We start from the raw sequence: 12,874 nt of genomic DNA on the forward strand, positions 1-12,874 counted from the left end.
ATAGTGTCACGATTGGTGGCGCAGACGCGGATGCAGCAGTCGCCGGTCCCGCAGCCGTGACCCAGAGCCCTCAGTAGCAGGCGCCAATTATGTGAAAACTCAAGATGTCGCCAAAAAGAGCCTCGGGAAAACAAAGGAACTGTCCGGGCGGCTCAGGGACGGTGAACCAAATACAACGTAGTCCCCCAGATCCGCGATGTCCCACAGTTACACGACACCGCCGGGTGGGCTGGATGGCTGCAGCAAGGAACAGGCAGCACAAAAGGTTCACTCCGTCCGGCCGACTCCTCCCCAACGCAGATGGCCGTTGTTATTCCATTAGGGGCCGGCCGTCCCCCGCACGCAATGTCCCGGTCTCATGGACACAAAAGGGCCGGAGACTAGGCGAGGACGCTTCGTCGCTTTCCCAGCTAGTAGCGCTCCCGGGAACACGCCAACGAGGGCAGCATCATTTCTCCCGCAGCAGAACACGGCTCGGAGTCAGGATAGATCACAGGATATAAGCACAAAGCAAGAAGGTCGGCGGAGCTGAAAGTCTAAGCGGCCATCATGTTCGCCGGCTTGGCTCCTCCCCATATATATATTTTTTAACGGGGGTCCCCCTCCCTAGGCTAATTTCGGCCCCGTGGACCCCATCCCCCAGGGCCTGCCAGCCTTTCCTTTTTTTGGGGGCGAGGTGGACCACATGGCCTTACTCCTGAGACCAATTACAGCCCGGGGGGCCCCATCTTCCGGGGCTGGGCCAGACTTAATTTTATTTTATTTTTATTTTGGAGGGGGACACATGGCCCCCCTCTTGAGGCCAATTATGGCCTCAGGGACCCAATGCCCCGGGACCAGGCCTTACATTGGGGATTGTGGGGGAGACCCAATGCCCCCATGGTCCCAGCCGGCTACCAGCCTCCTGCATTACTGTGCATTGCTTTTGGACAAGGGGAGCTGACATGCAGCTCCCCTTGAAACTGGGTCCTAACTATAACTACCTACTGTCAACCGGCAGTAGGTTATATATATATATATTTTAACATGGGGGAAGGTAATTAACGAAACGCGTCAGGCTGTGGCCGAGTGCCTTGTGTGAACAAACTCAGGAAGGTGTCTGTATACAGATTAAAAGCTTTATTTGGGGAAAGCTGAGTCGCGTTTGAGTGCTGCTTGTATTGGATACCCCACCGAGCCTTGATTTATCGAAGCGGCTGTCCAGCCGCTAAGCGAGCACCATCCCACGAACTGGAGGGGGCCACGGAGTCTTAACGGGGACTCAGGAGTGGAATGCGCCTTTGGGATTTAACAGACACTGTTCCTGGGGGCTCATGGAGAGCTTTTAATGACATTGATTTCGGAAGCATCCATCTGTGGACTTTAACATGGACTACACTTCCAATAAAACTTTACGTAAGAACTCAAAGAGCAGCTGAGTGTTAGCGTACGATTTGGTTTAAATAGGGGGGCGTGGCCCAGTATGCTTCTTTCAACCAAACGCCTCTGAAGAAGTTAAATAACGAAACGCGTCAGACTGTGGCTGAATGCCTTGTGTGAACAAACCCAGGAAGGTGTCTGTATACCGATTAAAAGCTTTATTTGGGGAAAGCTGAGTCACGTTTGAGTGCTGCTTGTATTGGATACCCCACCGAGCCTTGATTTATCGAAGCAGCCGTCCAGCCGCTAAGCGAGCACCATTCCACGAACTGGAGGGGGCCACGGAGTCTTAACGGGGACTCAGGAGTGAAATGCACCTTTGGGATTTAACAGACACTGTTCCTGGGGGCTCATGGAGAGCTTTTAATGGCATTGACTTCGGAAGCATCCATCTGTGGACTTTAACATGGACTACACTTCCCATAAAACTTTACCTACAGACTCAAAGAGCAGCTGAATGTCAGCGTACGATTTGGTTTAAATAGGGGGGCGTGGCCCAGTATGCTTCTTTCGACCAAACGCCTCTGAAGAAGGTAATTAACGAAACGCGTCAGGCTGTGGCCGAGTGCCTTGTGTGAACAAACCCAGGAAAGGTGTTTGTATACCGATTAAAAACTTTATTTGGGGAAAGCTGAGTCGCGTTTGAGTGCTGCTTGTATTGGATACCCCGCCGAGCCTTGATTTATCGAAGTGACTGTCCAGCCGCTAAGCGAGCACCATCCCACGAACTGGAGGGGGCCACGGAGTTTTAACGGGGACTCAGGAGTGGAATGCGCCTTTGGGATTTAACAGACACTTTTCCTGGGGGCTCATGGAGAGCTTTTAATGGCATTGATTTCAGAAGCATCCATCTGTGGACTTTAACATGGACTACACTTCCCATAAAACTTTACGTACAGACTCAAAGAGCAGCTGAGTGTCAGCGTACGATTTGGTTTAAATAGGGGGGCGTGGCCCAGTATGCTTCTTTCGACCAAACGCCTCTGAAGAAGTTAAATAACGAAACGCGTCAGGCTGTGGCCGAGTGCCTTATGTGAACAAACCCAGGAAGGTGTCTGTATACCGATTAAAAGCTTTATTTGGGGAAAGCTGAGTCACGTTTGAGTGCTGCTTGTATTGGATACCCCACCGAGCCTTGATTTATCGAATCGGCCATCCAGCCGCTAAGTGAGCACCATCCCACGAACTGGAGGGGGCCACGGAGTCTTAACGGGGACTCAGGAGTGGAATGCGCCTTTGGGATTTAACAGACACTGTTCCTGGGGGCTCATGGAGAGCTTTTAATGGCATTGATTTCGGAAGCAACCATCTGTGGACTTTAACATGGACTACACTTCCCATAAAACTTTACGTACAGACTCAAAGAGCAGCTGAGTGTCAGCGTACGATTTGGTTTAAATAGGGGGGCATGGCCCAGTATGCTTCTTTCGACCAAACGCATCTGAAGAAGTTAAATAACGAAACGCGTCAGGCTGTGGCCGAGTGCCTTATGTGAACAAACCCAGGAAGGTGTCTGTATACCGATTAAAAGCTTTATTTGGGGAAAGATGAGTCATGTTTGAGTGCTGCTTGTATTGGATACCCCACCGAGCCTTGATTTATCGAATCGGCCGTCCAGCCGCTAAGTGAGCACCATCCCACGAACTGGAGGGGGCCACGGAGTCTTAACGGGGACTCAGGAGTGGAATGCACCTTTGGGATTTAACAGACACTGTTCCTGGGGGCTCATGGAGAGCTTTTAATGGCATTGATTTCGGAAGCAACCATCTGTGGACTTTAACATGGACTACACTTCCCATAAAACTTTACGTACAGACTCAAAGAGCAGCTGAGTGTCAGCGTACGATTTGGTTTAAATAGGGGGGCGTGGCCCAGTATGCTTCTTTCGACCAAACGCCTCTGAAGAAGTTTAACGAAACGCGTCAGGCTGTGGCCGAGTGCCTTATGTGAACAAACCCAGGAAGGTGTCTGTATACCGATTAAAAGCTTTATTTGGGGAAAGCTGACTCACGTTTGAGTGCTGCTTGTATTGGATACCCCACCGAGCCTTGATTTATCGAATCGGCCATCCAGCCGCTAAGTGAGCACCATCCCACGAACTGGAGGGGGCCACGGAGTCTTAACGGGGACTCAGGAGTGGAATGCGCCTTTGGGATTTAACAGACACTGTTCCTGGGGGCTCATGGAGAGCTTTTAATGGCATTGATTTCGGAAGCAACCATCTGTGGACTTTAACATGGACTACACTTCCCATAAAACTTTACGTACAGACTCAAAGAGCAGCTGAATGTCACTTCCTGGTTTGGAGTATATATTCAATGAAAATACCCAAAGGTTTCAGAGACGTTATAGTTAGTTTCGTTCATACAAAATGAGAGAAATTCAGCAGTTACAGTTACCTGAGCTAACTATAACTTACAACCCCGCAATGCACTGCTTATGACCTCACATACTGCATCACTCATGACATGGTCAGTGACATCACTGATGGGATCTCAAAGGACTGCAATGATGAAATCACTGATGACACCATCCAGTGAGTGTAAGCATTTTGTAAGAGTTTATGACTGTTAACTATATATACTAAGGTACTACATAAGTTACGGTAGTATACTAGATGTACTACTAATTAGTGAAACTGCTTTTAATATATATCATGTGAGTGGCTGTGTGACTGTATGTATCCTTTTATGTATGGGTGAGTGAGTGGCTTAAGGGTGTATAAGTGGTTGTATGAATAGCTGTGTGGGTGAGTGAGGTGCTGTGTGAGTGGCTGTATTGGTGAGTGAGTGGGTATGTAATTGGCTGCATGGGTAGGTGAGTGACGATATAAGTGGTTCTATCAGTGAGTAAGTGAGTGTGTGGTGGCTGTATGTGTGAGTGAGTAGCTGTTTGAGTAGGTGATATAATATGGGAGGTCATAAGCAGTGCATTGCGAGGGCATAAGTTATAGTTAACTCAGGTAACTATAACTGCAAAATTTCTCTGGTTTTGTACGAGTGAAATCTGACCCTAACTATAACGTCCCTGTAACTTGTGTTTTTTTCAGTGAGTTTCCAAAGTTTTTAAAATTCTATTTGCTAACTATAACGTCCCTGTAACCTTTGTTTTGTTCAGTGAATTTCAAAGGATTTTAACTAGTAGTCACGTTTGCAGAGTGGTGGAAAAAGGGGACTGTACCTCCAACCAGCTCTCAGGAGTCCCGCTGTGTAGGACAGGAGGTACCAGGAGGGCTTCTTGGCCCCCAATGTCCCTCAGGAGTAAAGTGGACTTCATGCCCCAACCAGTAGTGCACCACGAGCTGGTTTCGTAGAGTGGTGAAAAAAGGGGCCGTGGCTTCTGAAGACCTCTTAGCAATCCTGCTGTATGGGATTTCCTGGAGATAACTGGAGGGGTAGTTGGCCCCCAAGGATGTCATTAGGGGCCAACTGCCCCTCCTGTTACCTCCAGTACATCCCACACAGCGGGATTGCTGAGACCTGGCAGGAGGCCACACCCCCTCTCTCCAACACTCTGCGAACGCACCTCCTGTTGGGAGATAAAGTCCCCTTGGCTATTGAGGGTCAACTACCCCTCCTGTTACCTCAAGTCCTGGGCTACTACTGAGGAAACCAACCTGCCTATATATAGGATATATATAATGCCCAAATCGGCTCAAACAATATTAGACAACACAGGGCTGACAGTAGGGCATAATCATAATAATTCCAAGGATAACATAATTACAAAATTTCTATTTTTTATTATTGTCACTCTTGTAATTCATTACATTTTGTCAAAGTTCACAGAATGAAACACATAAAAATACATAGTAAACAACATATACATATGGGTCCCACACAGAGCATTCTATCAAACAACACTCATTCAAAGTTCCATGGTTGCATACACATTCATTCATTACTCTCAATCCAAAAACATTCTAACAATCATACATAAAACTAGAACAATGAAATATGCTATACAGCCAGATGATGTAAATATTGTAGGCTCTTGTGTATCCTCCCAATAGTGGATAGAGGCTGGATCCAACTACACGATGTTACTCAGCGCCAATACGTGTTTCGGTGTCAGGCCCAAGGGGGACTACATCTTCATCAGGGCGGTAAATATATAAAGAGTGTGGGACACACAAGCAGACCTATTAGGGTGGGGGTATAGGAAAATAGATGAATAACACACAATAAGTACACATATCATCAACAATTCAAAATACCAATAACAATGAGTATTTAGTATACATGGATAAATGATAAAAAAGTTTTTTAGGGCAAAATGTTCAAAGATAGACCATATGTCAGCCACAATGGTGCCCGAAGTTTATTATCAAAAGAATAAATCCAAATAGGTATTTAAGTAAATGAAACAGAGGAGAGTGCACCCAGATAGAAAAAAACACGTACCTTGTCGACAGAATGGGAAAGGTGCAGACACTCAATCACAGGCCACCCACGGTTTGTGTAATGAAATACATAAACATATATAGTGAAAACCTTAGCCCAGACAAGGTTGCATGCACATAAACCTGTGCACCACAAGACAAAAGGCTATAAGTATATACCTTTGTTTCAAATCGTCCACTTAGAATTTTTAGAGAAACATACACTGTTGAGACCAGCTCAACAGGAAGATATCTATAAAGGTAAGAGTGAATAGGGATATCAGACATGTTTATATAGGAAACACTAAAGAATACAATATACAAATGATCCATACAGACATCTTACCCAAGAAAATGTATAAAGGGCAGGCTCCAGACGTCTCATAGGATGTTCGATTCAGGAAGGAGCAAGAAAGTAGGGAGGTCATCAATCAGTATGCTATGGGGAGAGCATATTAAATAATCCAATAAGGCTCTACAATTCCTATGGGGCAAGGAAGAAACACAGAGGAGGGGTGCAATTAGAAGAGATGTATAAAAACAGACTTTTCAATCCAGGGGTGGGTGCCCCTTATATATACTAGATATACAACAATTGAGGGGAACCTAGGGCTAGATGTAGGTAATTCTTATTTACCACTTCTTAAATACCGAATTTTACCGATTCGGTATTTAAGAAGTGGTAAAATAGAGGGGGGGATGTAGGTATTTCAGAATCGGTAAATACCGAATTGTTAAGATTCGGTATTTACTGATTATGTAAATACCGATTCGGTAATGCCCATTGATTCCTATGGGCCCTGAAGCCCATAGGAATCAATGGGCAATACCGAATCGGTATTTACCGATTCGGTAAATACCGATTTTTGCAAGGGTGCAGGGGGTGTCACTTTGACACCCTCTAGCACCCCAAAGACGGACATGTGTGCCATGTGGCACACAGACATGCCCTAAGGGCATGTCTGTCTATCACATGGCTAGGTGTGCATGCACACATGTGCATGCACACCTGGATTCGGTATTTTACCACCCAATTGGATTGGGTGGTAAAATACCGATTCTGTAAGGCCTTGGGGACTCCGAAGAGTCCCACCTACATCTGGCCGTTACCGAATCGGTAAAAAATACCGATTCGGTATTTTACAGAATCGGTAAATTTACCGATTCGGTAAAATTACCGAATCTGTAAAAATGGCCCCCTACATACCAAATACCCATTTACCGGTCGGTAACAGCCGAAATCGGCCGTTACCGACCGGTAAAGGGCTTCCTACATCTGGCCCCTAGTTTCTTTTATATCGGAAAATAAGGCGGGCAAAACATTTTAAGCAGGGAGATTTGAGTCATCATATTTGGTTTTCGCTAGCGGTTGCCAAGAAGATTAGTAAATCTATTCGGGGGATGCGAACAGGAAGAATTTATTTAGGTTTAAAGCATTTTATTGCAAGGTTATAAACAAGGAAAAGAATACATACAGTGGAAACTTGTCGTCAAAGAGGTGCTATTCAGAGTCTCCATTCCATGAGCGCCATCAGAATTTCAGACATTACAATCAGAACATGTTGTAGAGCCACATGCTAGGTGTAAGGGCGATGACAGGAAGAAGTTATTTAGCAAAATTTCCAGCAGAAATGAGATCGCGGCTGCAGCTGTCAACCTCTTCCCTGATAGGGGAGGTCGATAACAAATGCCTGAGGACGCCGCTGTCTAAAGGGAAAATCGTCATACCCTAAGGCCCACGTTGCCAAAAGTTTTAAAACAGGGCAACCCAAGAAAGCCAAAACAATAAAATTAATCCTGGATCTCACTTCAGGCAGATTATACGAGCTGAAATGTATCAGGCTATATTTCAAGCAGCATCGTAGATGGGGGTCCTCCGGCGGCAAACGGGACGGTATGCTTCCGGTCCGCATTCGTAACGGAAGGGTAAAATATACAGTATTTAAAGGAGCCAAAGATATAGGACGCCAAGCGTGCGAGGCAGGGCTATGAGTAGTAGTCATCAACAGAGGACTGCTATAAGATGGATTTCATGAAAGGGGTTGGGGGCGGCCATATTTGAACGGGGAAGCTGGAGAAATTAATGTAAACAAGGCCCCTCGTAGTATAGCCAACAGGCTAAAGAGAATAATTGACCAAGGGGGCAGAAGATTTCTTTATTCGGATGTTAGTTTTGTGCTCTCCAATCCTGGTTCTGCATTCTCTGCCTTATTCACCGACATATGCCAGATTACAGGGACAGAGGATGACATATATAATGTTGGAGGTACGGCAGTTGGTCATTTCACGCAGGGATCCAGTGCGCTCATTGATTTTAATGGTGTCGCCCACAATAGCATTGGGGTATGCCTGACAAGTACCACAGCGGTGATTCCCCTTGATAGGGGGAAGGCCAGTGATAGATTTTTGGCTTATAGAAGGGCGATCCAGGATTTTTCCTTTCACAGGATGGTTCTTGCGGTTTTTATTGCTCCTAAAAGCGAAGAGAAGTTTAGGCAGTTTGTTTTCGCAACCATCCATGTTTAATAAATACCACAAAGAATTGATGCTTTGTCTTATTTTGTGGTTAATGTTGGAATGCTTGGTCACGCATACCAATTTGTCCAATGGTCTGGTCTCTTTGTGTTGGAACATGGGGTCACGGTTATAATGCCTAGCCCTTTTTAGGGAGTCTTTAATCAATCTGTAAGGGTATCCCCGGTTTAACAATTTCTCATTCAGGAGGTCAGCTTGTTTGAGAAAGTCTTTCTTATCAGAACAGTTTCTCCGGAGACGGAGAAACTCACTGAAGGGGATACTTTCCTTTTGACAGCGGGGATGATAGCTGCCGAACTGCAAAAGGGTGGTTCTGGCAGTCGGTTTAGTGTATAAGGAGACAAAAAGTTTGTTGTCTCTGTGCTCAATCCAAACATCGAAAAATTCCAGTTTACAATTACTTGATTGAGCAGTGAACTTCAAATTCACGTCGGCAGCATTAATCCATTTAATGAATTCATCCAGGGATGTCTGGTCCCCCTCCCAGATGAAAAAAATGTCTTCAATAAAACAAGACCAAGACCGAACGTTCTCATGGAAGAGGGCCATCTTGTTGTATATGTTCATTTTCTCAAAGTGTCCCATATATAGACAAGCTCCGCTTGGGGCAGAGCCTGCCCCCATGCTTACTCCCTGTATTTGTTGGAAATAACTGTTGTTAAATTCGAAATAATTCTCACTCAAGACAATGTTAAGACATTGAAGAATAAACGTAGCGTAGTAATCTCAGGTTCAGTGAACAGAATTTCTCTGAGTACTGTCACAGCTCCTTTTTGGGGGATGTTTGTATATTGGGACTCCAAGTCCAGTGTGACTAGGAGTTCCCTATCGCAATAGTACTGCATCTTCTCAATCTTAGAAATAAAGTGACCTGTGTCTTTGACATATGACTCCAGGTTACTCACAAGGGGTTTTAAAAATTGGTCCACATATTTCTAGAGTGGCTCAGTGGCAGATCCAATAGTGGACACAATAGGTCTCAGTGGTGGGTTAAACTCATTTTTGTGAGTTTTTGGGACTCCGTAGATGATGGGCATACGGGTGTAGGAGGGAGTAAGATATTCAGCCTCCTTGGGACATATGTATCCATCATCCACGGCGGCCTCCACCATCGTCAAAATCCAATGTTTTAAATCGGGTTCAGGCTTCTTAGTGATGTGTCTATAATGCCTGGTGACTGAGAGGAGGTTGTTCATTTTTTCAATATATGTGGGTGTGTCAAAGATAACATTGCCCCCTCCTTAATCATAAGGTTTGATTGTTAGGTGTTTGTTTTCTTTTAGTGATACGAGGGCTGTATTTTCTCCTCTTGGTAGGCCGCAGGGTGGCTTGGGGACATATTTGATTATTTTCTGTATTTCGGGCCCCAACGTGTCCATGGTGGGAGTGAACTCAGATGGGGGCCTAAGACCTGATAGGTTGTCCGCAGAATCAATAGAGGGACTGGTCAGAAATATTTTTTTTGTGTCATATTTTGCGGAAAAATGCATGAAGATCTTTCATTAGTTCAAACTTATTGAAATTCACAGTGGGGACAAAGGAAAGGCCCCTGGAGAACAAAGTGGCAGCTTCTGGATCAATATTGGTGGTGGATAAATCAAACACAGCAAGTCCCACACAGTGGGTTTGTTGAGTGGTTAGGTGGCCACGTCCCCTTTCTCTACCACTCTGCAAACGCACCTCCTGGCACACTACTAGTTGGTGGTTGAAGTTCCCTTGGCTCTTGAGGGACCTTGGGTGCCAACTAGCCCTCATGTTACCTTCAGTAGGACCCACACAGCTGGATTGCTGAGAGGTGGTTATAAGCTATGCCGCCCCCTTTCTCCACCACTCTGTAAATGCGCCTCCTGGCACACTGCTATTTGGGGGAAGAGTGGTGGAGGAAGAGAGCAGGGCCTCCTGCGAGTTGCCGGCTATTTAAAAAAATAACTATCTATTTTTTTTAAACAAGGGGGTATCCCCTGGGGCCTGCCCCTTTACAAAAAATGTATTAAAAACGGGGGAAGGGGGTAACGCGGTTCCCCTCTGGGCCGATTTTGGCCCCGGGGACCCCATCCGCCAGGGCCCCATAACCCCATCGCCCGGCAACTCAATCCCCCTGAGGGAGTGGGTTACTAATATTCTTAGATGTTAGAGCAATCAAAGGTTTTGCAATTAAAAAGAAATTAGGTATCCACTGACTGCAAAAGGAACTCATACCTATAAAGGCGCAAACATCTAATTGTGTCTGGGGACGTTTCATTTTCTGTATCAAATCAATTCTTTGTGGGTGCAGTCTTCTACCCCACTTTGACAGGAGGTGACCTACATAGGCATCCTCCTGTTGACAATATTGCATTTTAGATAAGGACACTTTATGTCCTAAGAGTGCTAAATGATGTAACAAATTAACTGTTGTCTCCTTACAACCTTCCTCTGTATCTGAGGCAATTAATAGATCATCAATGTATTGGAATAATACAAAGCCTCTTGAGGGGGTAAGAAGTTCTAATTGTGTTTTCAAAGCTTGACCATATATACTAGGGCTTTCTGAATACCCTTGAGGAGTACACGTACATTTGAGGGAACACCCTTGGAATAAAAATGAAAAAAGCTATTGACTTCCTTCAGCAATGGGCACACTAAAAAAAGCATTTTTTAAATCAAGCAAAGTAAAATATTTGTCTGAAGGTGGAATCATGGTAAAAATAGAATTCATGTCAGGAACAACATGATATTGTGGTACTACAATTTTTTTAGTTGCTCGAAGATCAATCATTAACCTATAGTTCTCAGCATAATTTTTAGTGAGCACAAATGGGACAGAGGTGTGAAGGGACCTATAGTAAAATCTAGGGGTTCGGAGATAGGGCTCTAGATGGGGATACCCACTGATGCATTCATTCTGCCGGAGAGGGGAGCCCCTGGAACTTGGTCATGAGCCACAGAGGTGTGAGTGGCACCTGTATCAACAAGGAAGTCTAGTACTTCCCCTTCTATATCCATGGTGACATATGGACCTGCTTGATTAACTGGAAACCTGACTCTATTTCCACCCTTTCCCTTACTGTCCTATTGTGAATACTCCAATGTATTGTAATCAGTCAGTAAAATCTTCAGTATAAAAGTTCTGTCAACTTGTTGACCATCAAAATAATTCTGACGTCTATTGTCATTCTGACTCTGGGTGAAATCTTGCCTATTTGTGTCCCTTGGTACGAACTACCTCTTCCTATTGTCACAGTTGTTTGACCCTGTAGGCTAGGGCATTCATCCTTCCAATGACCCTCTTGAAAGCAATAGGCACACTGATTTTCGCCTAGTCCTGCTCTGTGTTGCTGCGCAGGAGTTGATGAGGCTTTGCCAGCCCCTCTTCCAAGTCCGCCTCCCCTCACATTTCCCATACCCCTTTGTCTTCCCCTGTCTGGGAATGCTTAGCAAAACCTTTGTTTCTAATTATTTCAGTTTCTTATCATTCTTTTCTTTATTTATTTTCTGGTAATTCTCATAATCAGTAGCCATTACCAAAAGATTTGCAGGTTCTTTAGTTGGCCAGGTGCTCTCTGATACTTTAATCAGCTCTCCAAATTCTTTCATAAAATTATTCACAAATTTGTCATCAGCAAACATTCTCTTCCCAGTGACATTTGCCAAATCCTGACCACTATGAGCCCTCCATCCTAGGGAAATAGTCTGAGACTTCTTCTGTAGGTTTTTGTTTACAAGCTGTTATTTTGTCCGAGTTTACATCTTCCCTTGGTATTATTTGTAGCAATTTAGCAATAATAAGATCAGGTAAATCAACTGTAAGTTGATCTGGTCTGTCTCCTGGTCTTCTCTGTGTGTCAAGATTTTCAAAATGTATCCAAGCATGTCCAAAGTATGCTACATCATCATGTCTATGTATTCCATTCCATATTGATCTGGGGAGTAAAGCATCAAAAAATAGATCCAAGACCTTGAATGTCATTACACATAATGTAGTGGCTGACTCCAAGGCTTCATATAACCCCTTTGGGTTTTTCTTAAAGCCTGGCAAATCTTTCTTTATTGCCATTAATTTATACCTACTCCATGGAGTATGAACAAATTGAGGAATGGGATTATGAACAGGAACACCAGCAGCAGCAGGGGGCGCAGGAAGGGGGGTATTTCCCTCATGGGATATTCCCCATTCATGTTTTGCTATTTTCATCTAACCACCCCACCAGTGCAAACAATTTTCAGCAGCTCATGGGACAGCTGGGGAAGAGATCATGTGACCTCATGCATCATGCCACAATTGTAGCACCTCTTGTGGGGTATTTTTATGACACCATGTCCACTAGTCCTCTATCCTTTCAGTCATATATTGAATGAGTACGTTTTGCTGAAAAACATCAAACCTATTTACAGTTGGCATAACAGTATTCATGGTGGCAATATTTATGTCATCCACCCATCTATGGGCTATCCTTTTTAACTCTTCTGGATCAGGTCTCTGTGATTCATATCTAGTATTAGGTCTGTCCCTCCAATTCCCACTCCTATCTCTCAAATTACCACTATGCTTGTGAACCA

General features: G+C 44.7%; 1 long non-coding RNA gene across 1 annotated transcript in view; it reads right to left on the reverse strand.

The window, feature by feature from the left end:
• Positions 1-6,150: 6,150 nt before the first annotated feature.
• Positions 6,151-12,874, reverse strand: part of LOC144818847 (uncharacterized) — a 197,778-nt gene continuing 191,054 nt past the window's right edge. The window contains exon 3 of the long non-coding RNA XR_013607169.1: positions 6,151-6,284. This is a non-coding gene — a long non-coding RNA (uncharacterized LOC144818847). The remainder of the gene's footprint in view (positions 6,285-12,874) is intronic.

This window comes from Lissotriton helveticus, chromosome 2_1, assembly GCF_964261635.1.
Source record: "Lissotriton helveticus chromosome 2_1, aLisHel1.1, whole genome shotgun sequence".
Taxonomy (NCBI): Eukaryota; Metazoa; Chordata; class Amphibia; order Caudata; family Salamandridae; genus Lissotriton; species Lissotriton helveticus.